The 10,075-nt window shown below is 43.3% G+C and overlaps 1 non-coding gene across 1 annotated transcript; it reads right to left on the bottom strand.

Annotated features, from left to right (window-relative positions):
- Positions 1–1,303: 1,303 nt before the first annotated feature.
- On the bottom strand, positions 1,304–1,407 carry LOC149996899 (small nucleolar RNA U13). Its single transcript, XR_016507355.1, has one exon. It is a non-coding gene; the product is annotated as a small nucleolar RNA U13 (small nucleolar RNA).
- Between the last annotated feature and the right edge of the window lie 8,668 nt (positions 1,408–10,075).

The raw sequence follows: 10,075 nt of genomic DNA, 5'->3' as shown, positions 1-10,075 counted from the left end.
GCATGAGCCCCCATTAGCCAGTCTGTGCCTGGCACATAGAAGGTGTTCAAACATGATTGTTGAATGAATGTTTGAATGAATGAGTGGTTGCCAGCATTATAATACATTCTCGAAATATAGCCTGAGTTTGGCCTGAAAGAGTCACATGGATTATGATTATACTTCTCTAGAATGGAGGTAGGAGAATGTCCGAGGTCTGGTGTCCACAGGGCTCAGCTGGAAACCAAGGACCCTACTTTCTGTCTGTGTGACCTGAGCAAGTTTAGTCCCTCTAAGCCTCAATTTCTTCATCTGAAAAACAGAGATGATACTAATAATGGCTTCATCATAGGGCTGTGACAAGATTAAATAAAGTAAATCTGTTAGCATAGTGCCTGGTCCAGAGTCAGAGCCAAAAACTTCCTATTACTACTGTTGTTGTTGTTAGCATTACAACTATTAACATCATAGCTGGAAGAAACTTCAGATCCTTGAATTCAAAGGATCCCCTCTCAGGGTTCCATGGATCACCCTCTACTAAGGGATCCATAGTGGATGTTCAGAAGGATGGTCTATGAACATCCCGAAAAAGGGTATAAAATTATGTATGTCTGTCTATTTTCCTAAGGAGAATGTTAGCTTTCAACTCCTTAAAGAGGGCGAAACCGAGTCCAGAGAGAGAAGGGGCCTGGCTCCAAGTTTCTCACTTCATTCATTTATTCCTTCATTCACTCCTCATTTTGCCCTCGAAACACAACTATTTCCTGAGGGCCTACTGTGTGCCAGGATCCAGACACAGTCACGTCTTAGTCTCTATTCCTTACCTCCTAAGCCTACCCCAGGGCACCTCCTCCTTAGCTGGGAAGGGCTTGTGCTATTATTCCCATTCTTTTGCTAACACAATGCCCTGGAGGTAGTTAGGCACTTCTCCCAGTCGGTCCGTGTACCTGCCTCCCTCAAATGCCTTACTTTGAACCTTTATTCCATTCTCTGAGCCTCAGTTTCCCTACCTGGAGAACGAGGGTAACAGTGCTTGCTGCCCAGAGTTGTGAGAACGCAAGGGAATAAATAGACTTGAAAGTGCTTTATAACCTGTAAAGTGCAGTGCTAAGATTAGTTAGAGAGATGAAACAGAAATCGGTAAATAATTAAGAACTGCACCATCCCCTCCCTGTTTTCAATTTAAAAAGAAATTACAGTAGGGGCTCTTTTATCCGATCTGATCAGATGAGTTTTTGGTAAGTTTATCGAAAAAGTCCATTGAAGCAGGAAATGATTTAAAAAATACAACGTTTAAATATTCTTTTTCTTTTTTCTTTTTTCACATCAGACGGGTAATGTGCTGATGTCCTAACAAGGTTTGAGGGAGGCACATCTCACATAAGAGCACGGACACTCAATCATCGCCCTTGTGAACTACAAAAGGATCTAAATATTCCATTTTAACTTAAAATCCTATTGCTATATATTAATTCACCAGTCTTTTGATGTAGGGCCAAAGCCTTTTCTTTGAGCCTGATCTGAGTCAGCTGGTTGGCATTCCCCCACATCTTTCTTGCATGAACCACTCCCCTGCATTCTAGTTTGGACTTCTTAAAACTTGGAGTAGATCTGAAGGCCCTAGTTGTTCAGATTATTAGAATTTCACCTTCATCCCTACCTAATAGTCTTTAGTTGTCTAGGCCACTAACTTCCCATCCCCAGTGGCCTATGACAAAAGTTATTTTTGGCTCATTTATGGCTTTGTTCCATCTTTCTTCCTTTCTTTCCTTTCCTTTCCTTTCCTTTTCCTTCCTTCCTTCCTTCCTTCCTTCCTTCCTTCCTTCCTTCCTTTCCTCCCTCCTTCCCTACCTTCCTCCCTCCCTCCCTTCCTTCCTGCCCTCCATCCTTCCTCCTTCTTTCTTTTTCTCTTTTTCTCTTTAACTTTACTTTTTAGAGTGGTTGTAGATTCACAACATTAACAGAGATTTCTCACACACCTCACACCCTCACGCATACATAGCCTCCCCATTCTCAACATCTTTTCTTACCAGAGTTGGATGTTTGTTATAATGAATGAATCACACTGACACATCATTATCACCCCAAGTCCCTAGTTCACATGAGGTTTCGGTCTTGGTGTTGTCCATTCTATCGGTTTGGACAAATTTATGATGGCATGCACCAACTCACTTTTTAAGAGTCTTTCCAAAGCATTTGACTGTGTTTACAGAAACATTGGTTTTCCTTTCCCACTCCTATGTCATCAGTTAGTCAGATACAATTATATGATTTAATAACGAGAGTAACTGTGTGGAGAACCAACCCAGCTGACTCTTGGTAAACACACAGTCACATCATTAAATCAGCAGGAGGAGTTAGTGGCTGGCCATACTGCAGAGATGAGTGTGGCCATCACGTCTTTCTGGGTTTTGCAGTAGACAAGGGAAGTGTTGGTTAACCCAGAGAGCCAGCTCCAGTGACTTCACAGTCCAGTGAGTTAGAGTAATTGGTTGAGAAAGCTTCTACTACACCATGGTGTCTGACAAAAAGCCATCTCTCCGAGTAACTCATGAGACCAGAGCTAGTTCTGGCCTTCTTCCTGCTCATTGATAGTTTCTAGTTGTTTTTTAAATTTTTATTTATTTATTTGTATTGAGAGGGGAAGGGAGAGAGAAAGAGAGGGAGAGAAACGTCAATGTGTGGTTACCTCTTGCAGGCCCCCAACTGGGGACCTGGCCTGCAAGCCAGGCATGCGCCCTGACTGGGAATCGAACCAGCGACCCTTCGGTTAGCAGGCCGACACTCAATCCACTGAGTCTCACCAACCAGGGCCCTAGTTTTTTTGTTTTGTTTTGTTTTGTTTGTTTGTTTTTCACCTTTAAAATGGATGAAAGTATATGTACCAAGTGCTAAATGACACTATACGAGACTTCAAATTCTTTGAACTGAGCCTATTGTAATAGTCCAGACATGACATTACATGCCTGACTGGGATAATGACAGTGGAAAAATCTTGGTATTAGGACACAGTCCTCAAAGTGTGCCCCAGGTCCAGCAGCAGCAACATCACCTGGGAACTTGTCAGAAATGCAAATTCTCAGGCTCCACCTCAGACTTGCTGTATCAGAAACTTCGGGACGGGAGCCCAGCAATGTGCCTTTGAACAAGCCCTCACAGGGATCATGGTGCTCCCTCAAATTAACAGAGGCTTCCCATCCCAGGTTTACCACTTAGAGGCTATGTGGTGATCTTGGATAAGTCACTGCATCTCTCTGACCCTGTTTCCTCTCTGGAAAATAAAAATAACAACAAAACTACCTTACAAGGGGATTGTAAAGATTCAATGAGATACTACACGTAAAATGTACAGGACAGTGCTTGATACTTAGCAGGCACCCAGTACACAATAGGAATAGTTAATATTATTATTAGAAACTCAAGAGTGGCAGCTCTAATTAGGGTGAAAAACATTTGGGAGAAAAGGGAACAGAGGTTAGGGGTTGTTAAACTTTTTCTGAGCAGCTGCACAATAGCTGGCGCTTTGACCTCATATGCCCATTTGCCCTCCTTATAAACATGTGGAAGTAGGTATAATTACACTCCCTACCCACTACACTGATGTGGAGACTGAGGCTCAGCAAGGCTGATTGACAGCTAAGAAGTAGAAGAGCCGGGACCTGATCACATTCATGTGCCCCATGGTCTCACCCCACCCCCGCCTCAAATAGATGCAGGCAGATTGCCAGCTCCCAGTGCCGCCTCCCCACTGCAACCATCTGCTCTCAGGAGTCTGGCTATTCTCCTCTGGGCCCCCCTGCTCCGTGCAGGAGGGCCCTTGGACTTCCTGCTGAGGTCACAGCAGGATTGTTTTCTTCATGCTCTAGAAGTCAGGCCTGCTGCATAGGGATTTCCTGGTTCTGTCGCCTGGCCCGTTTCTGCTGCCTCGGACCTTCGCCTAGCTCCAGCCAACACTAGCATGGTTCAATTTTGAACCTCAGACCAGAACTAATAAATGCACTAATTCATTATTCACCAGATATCCCACCTGCTATGTGCCAGGCACTGGTCGTACAGAGATGAGCAAAACAGATACAGATCCTACTGCGGAGAACTTGAATACTCACATGAAGAACATGCAGAACTGGACAAATACTATACAGTATGATCAGTGCAGGGATGGGAATACAATTTGGCTCTGAGAGCCCAGAAGAGGCTCCTGATCCAATCTGGAAGTAGGAGGGGATCTGGAAGTCTTCCTGGAGGAGGTGACTTCTGAGCTAATTGGGAGGAGTTCATCTTAGTGTTTCACCAGTTTTTCATTTTATAGAGAAATAGGTCCAGAGAGAATTATTCAGCTCATTCATTCATTTAAGCAAGCAAACACTTCCTCAGTATCTACATTTCCCCAGTATCAGGTTCCAAGCCTGAGGATACAGAAGGGAATAAGGAGACAGTCTTGCTAGAAGAAAGGACACAGAGAGGCCCCAACCACCCAGGAGACCTCACCCGCTTATGGCCCGTTGGTGTCTTTGGGTTGTTGTTGTTTTGTTTTGTTTGTATATATTTTACAATATTTTACTTTTTAAAGTCAAGGTTATTGCAAGATATATTACACAGAGTAAAATTCTCCCTTTTTAGATTATAGTCCTATGACAAAAACACACATGGCCTGTAACTACTATCATAATAGAGACAGCACATCATTTGCATCTTACGCTCATCCATTTTCTGTCTGTGCTTTCCCCCTAATTCCCTGTGTGACCTCGGGCAGGGCTTCCCCTCCCTGAGCCTCAGTTTCTTCACCTACAAAATAGGGACCGTGAAGTCTCTCTCACAAGGTTGATGCCTGGCAGACAGTAAGCACTCAGTAAATACCAGCGATTATCGGGCATCCCTGGTTCACTCTCTCTCTCTCTCTCTCTCTCTCTCTCTCTCTCTCTCTCTCTCTCTCTCTCTCTCACACACACACACACACACACACACACACACACACACACACACAAAGACATTTTTGAAGCCTCTTGTTTCTCAGAGAGGTTTTATTTATAGGCCGCTCCTCATTGTGAATGTGAAAAGGAGAAAGCCCGGGCCCTCCGTAGACCTTTCATGTGTAAATCAGCCCGGGCTGGGAGCACCGGGGTCACTAGGAGGAGGATTTCACTCTTAATTACTCCTAGAGAAAGCCGGCGGGCGGGAGCAAGTGGGCTCAGACTCCACCCCGTGGGAGGGAGGCCGCGCTGGGTGCCCTGCGTCCGGCCCGGCCGGGCCCCTCGCTCCACTGGCCCCTGCGCGCCGCCTCGCCCGGGCTGGGTACTTCCTAGGCTTGGCCTTGATTTCTGCGGAACCTGGGCTGAGGCACAGGCGCAGGTGCCTCCAGGGAGCAAAGCCCCAAGTGGGTTTCTTTGAGGGCGAGACGTTTGGACACGGAAAGCGGGCAAACATCTCGGTAGAGAGGGAGAGAGGGAGGGATTGGTCTGAGAAAGGGCCAGGGGAGGCTTTAAATTAACAGCAACAAAAACAACAAAAAAGTTTTCTTAAAAAGGTCTTTTACTCATTGTTTTGTGGTGTAAAAATAACATGCTCTAGAAGGAAAGTATGGAAGTAGTCTCATCAGACCTTGAATATTGTGTACCTAAGGGATTGAATTTGGCAGAGAGGGACATTATGAATATTTTTGAATAACATTTATTTTTGACTGATTACAATGACTGTGACTTGCCTTTTGTAATCAGAGAGAGAAAGAGAGAGAGAGAGAGAGAGAGAGAGAGAGAGAGAGAGAGAGAATGTTTTACCCCTGGCCAAGTAGTTCAGTTGGTTAGTGTCCTCCAGATACACCAAGGTTGTGGGTTCGATCCCCAGTCATGGCACATACAACACTCAACCAATGAATGCATAGTGGAACAACAAATTGACATACCTCTCTCTCTCTCTCTCTCTCTCTCTCTCTCTCGCTCTCTTGCTCTTCCTCCCCGTTCCTCCCTCTCTCTTAAAAAAAACAATAAAAAGGAAAAAAAAGGATGTTTTTCATATCTGTGATATTGTTTCCTGAGAAGAAAAGAAATTCATATTCAATGTAAAACACTGAGAAAATAAAGTATAAAACCACCATGATCCCACCCAAAGAAAGTCACTTAATATTAACATATATGCCCTCTGATGGTTTATTCCTATGCAAAGTTTTTCACTTTCATTTTTGTGTGTTTTTTGTATGTGTATACTGCATGAATCCTTTTGGTACAACTTAACTACTGAGATTTTCTTTTGTTTGACTTTTTGTGTATTTTACATATAGATATATTTATGTAACTGGATAGCTATATTTTTTAATAAACTTTTTGTTTTTAAATTTTTAATTCATTGATTTTGAGAGAGAGAGAAAGAGAGAGAGAGAGGGGGAGAGAGAAACATGGATTGCTGTCCTACTTACTGATGCATTCATTGATTCATTCTTGTGTGTGCCCTGACCTGGACTGAAACACAACCTTGGCCTATTGGGACAACACTCTAACCAACAGAGCTACCTGGCCAGTGTTGGCTAGCAAAATCTTGAAACAAAATACACAGACCTTTGGGCCGCCCACAACTCCACATCTAAAATTCTATTTCATAAATACACTCACATGAATGGGAAAAGGTAAATAGTATAAACAAATATGTTCATTGCAGCTGTGTGCATAAAAGCAAAAGCTAGCAACAATCCTGATGCTCACCATCAACCTTGATGGTCCTTAATTAGTAAAGGATTAATTAAATAAATCATCATGTAGCATTACAGTGAAAATGTTTTATAGTAATTTTAAGAGAATATCACATATGTAAAGATACCCAAAAAATCATTGAATAAGAAAGCAAGTTTCAGAATCATTTATACTGTGTGAATCCTTCTCTCCCTCTCTCCCTCCCTCCTCCCCCCTCCCCCCTATATATATGGACACACATTAAACTGACAGAGTTTACTTTAGAGAAGGGGACTGAGGGTTAAAGATGGGCCAAGAACTTTTACTTTTCATCTTATTCCTTTGTATGCTGATTGAATTTTTCTTTTAATGTGAGCATATATTTGTAAATTTTTTAAAACTGTAATAATATAGTTTAGCTATATATATATAATTCTAATATATATTCATTAACGAAAATGCAATGTTCACAAGCACACAGAAACTTCATTAAATGAATAGTGTTGATGAAAGAAAATATAATCCCCTATACCATCCAAAGACAACCACTGTTAACATTTTGATTCACTTCCTTCTAGTTTCATTTCTAAACACATTTTTAACTTAAAAATATACTAATAAAGATATACACAGATGATATATTTGTAGAAGAGTGAGAAAATGAATACCCCTCAAACCCTACGATTCAGAAAGAACCACTGTTTACATTTTAGCATATAAACTTGGAATGCTTCTCTGTAGTGTTTTCTTTGGGGAGTGGTTTTGGCATTTTTTTAAACATCATTCTTTCTATATATGTAAATTTGTGTTCTCCTTTTAGTCATTCGCTTATTTTCTTATGTCTTTCCAAGTTATTATAAATGATTTGCAAATAAACAAACGAAAAAAAGCCTTCACTCAAACATTCCTCTCTTAATGACTGCTGAGTTGTTTCCAAGCTTTTGTGATTACAAACAACTCAGATGAACACTTTATACTTACATCTTTTCCGCCGTACCGAGTGATGTCCTCTGTCTCAGCAGTGGTGTTATCGGGCTAAAGGATACACCAATTTTTTAGGCTCTTTAAAAGCATTGTCAAGTCATTTCTCAAGTGTTACCACTTTTTACACCCCACCCACAATCTCCAAGACGTCCTGCCCATTTATTTTTTATTTTATTTATTTTTAGAGGGGTGGGGAGGGAGAGAGAGAAACATCGACGTGTGAGAAAGACTGGTTATCTCTCACATGCCTCCAACTGGGGGCCTGGCCCGCAACCCAGGCATGTGCCCTGACTGGGAATTGAACCACTGACCTTTTGGTACACAGGTGGGCCCTCAATCCACTGAGCCACACCAGCCAGGGCTGTCCTGTCCATTTCACTATGTGATGGGTACAGGCATTCTGAAGAGAGAGAAAAGATGGGAAGGGGAGGGTTCAGCGTGGCAAGATTGGGTGGGAAGACCTGGAAATTTAAACATATACCCCTGCCTGTCTGCTGTCAGCTGCCCCCTTTCTCTTTTCTGACACTGCAGTAACACCAACAATTAAGCTTTTACTTTGTGCTTTGCACTTTCCAGACATTATCTCACTTACATCTCAAAAGAACCCCATTTTACAGATGAGGAAAGTTAACATAGCTGGTAAGTGGTGCAGCTGAGATATGAACCAGGCCATCTGATTCCCTTTGCAGGAATGTATAGACTAACCAAGCTCTCAATTTACAGATGGAAAGACTAAGGCAGAAAAGGAATGTGAATCACCCAAAGTCAGAGAAAGAGCCTAGCCCAGATTGCTGGAATTTTTCCCGCTGTGCTCCATTGTCTGGTCCCAGGGCGCTAATCCAGAGTTGGGACTGCAGGAGCTCCAAAATTCTTTGACTTAGAAAACCTTCCTGTGGGGCTTTGGGGTTCCAATAAGATTCAGAGTCTCTCAGAACTACAGCCCCAGCTGTGCGTCTCCCCTCCAGGGCTGGGTGCTGCCTGTCCGTCATTAAAAAAAAAAAAAAAAAAAAAAAAAAAGAGGAAATAGCAGTTAAGCACCCACATGCCCAGACAGGGAGGAAATCGGGCAGCCCCAGTGCATGTTCAGCCATGGCCATTCCATGGTTAGTGTGAAGTATTAAACTGAACAGAAAAGCAGTGAGAGGAGAGAAGAAAATGCCCAAAGAAGGACAACATTCGGGGGGAAGGCTGCACAAACAGGCAGTGGAGAAGGAGAGGGTGCCTAAAAGAAGTGAACTGGGAATTGACTGGTCCCTGGAGGTGAACGGACTAAATCCCTTAGCCTGAGTTTCTACTTCAAAGGATTGTAGGGTGTCTGGCCTAGGAGTTCCAGCCACACTGCATTTTACAGGTGAGGCCTCTGGAGCACAGAGAGCGAGGGATGCGTTGCCCAGGCCACAGAGAAGGCAAGCCTGGGATTCTGCCTTTGCCCCTGAGATCTCCTCTGTTTCCCTGTCCTGTCATCTCTTGGCTGAAGGTTAGAAACTCAGGAGGTAAAAATCTAGATCTGTCTTCCTTGCTCGGGGCTGGGACATGGTCCCTGTTCATGTGGACCCAGATGATCTGATGCCAAGGACGGGAGGCAACTAGTAGGATGGAAAATTTCAGGAAGGCTAGGATACTAAGTATCCATCCATCCATCCATCCAACTGTATATTCATTCATTCACTCACATAGCCATTGATTTGTCCATTCATTTGTCAGTTTTTCTCTCCATCCACACATCCTCCTGCCCGTCCATGAGTATCTGTCATCCACATTAACACAATTGCGTATGGGTGGCAAGAATTCTTGTCATTTCTAAAAGACATTTAAATTCCCCGGTACGCAACGTGTTAACATTAGCCACAGCGGCATGCTGGTTAAGACTAAGTCTGGAACCAGACTCTTCAAGCTGGAATCCTGGTTCCAGCACATGCAAGCTGTGTGACCTTAGGCATATTACCTAGCCTCTCTGTGTCTTAATCTCCTCTATAAAGTGCACATAACAATATTATGTCCACCTCATAAGATTATTATGTTAAATGAATTAATCCATTTAAAGTACTTAGAACTAGTTCGTATCTATTGAGCACATTTGTTAACGTTAGCAACAATTACAGTTATTTAAGGAGGCACTAAATGGGGTCCTGAGGTCTGAATAAGGTGCTGTGAAATGGAAGCAAAAGTGAACAGCTTGGTCTGGAACCTAAGTCAGGGGAAAGTGAGGCTCCTGTTCCTTGATTCACTGTTTCTGGGTTCCTTGTTGGGCGTCCAGAGATGAGAGAAGGGGGAGGATGGGCCCTCTGGCTGTGTTCCGGGGGCTGTGTAGCGAATGCCATGGTGCACTGCCCTGATACCCCTTTAGGACTGAGGCATGCATTTCCCTAGTTGCTGGAGGTGTTGATGGCTAACTGCTCACAGCTGAGACCTACTCTGTGGCTTTCCCACAGTTAAAAGGAACCAAGGGAACC

This window comes from Furipterus horrens, unplaced genomic scaffold, assembly GCF_987537825.1.
Source record: "Furipterus horrens unplaced genomic scaffold, mFurHor1.1.pri manual_scaffold_11, whole genome shotgun sequence".
In the NCBI taxonomy this organism is placed as follows: domain Eukaryota; kingdom Metazoa; phylum Chordata; class Mammalia; order Chiroptera; family Furipteridae; genus Furipterus; species Furipterus horrens.
The sequence above is the reverse complement of the archived record's forward strand: the minus strand, read 5'-3'. Positions and strand labels throughout refer to the sequence as shown.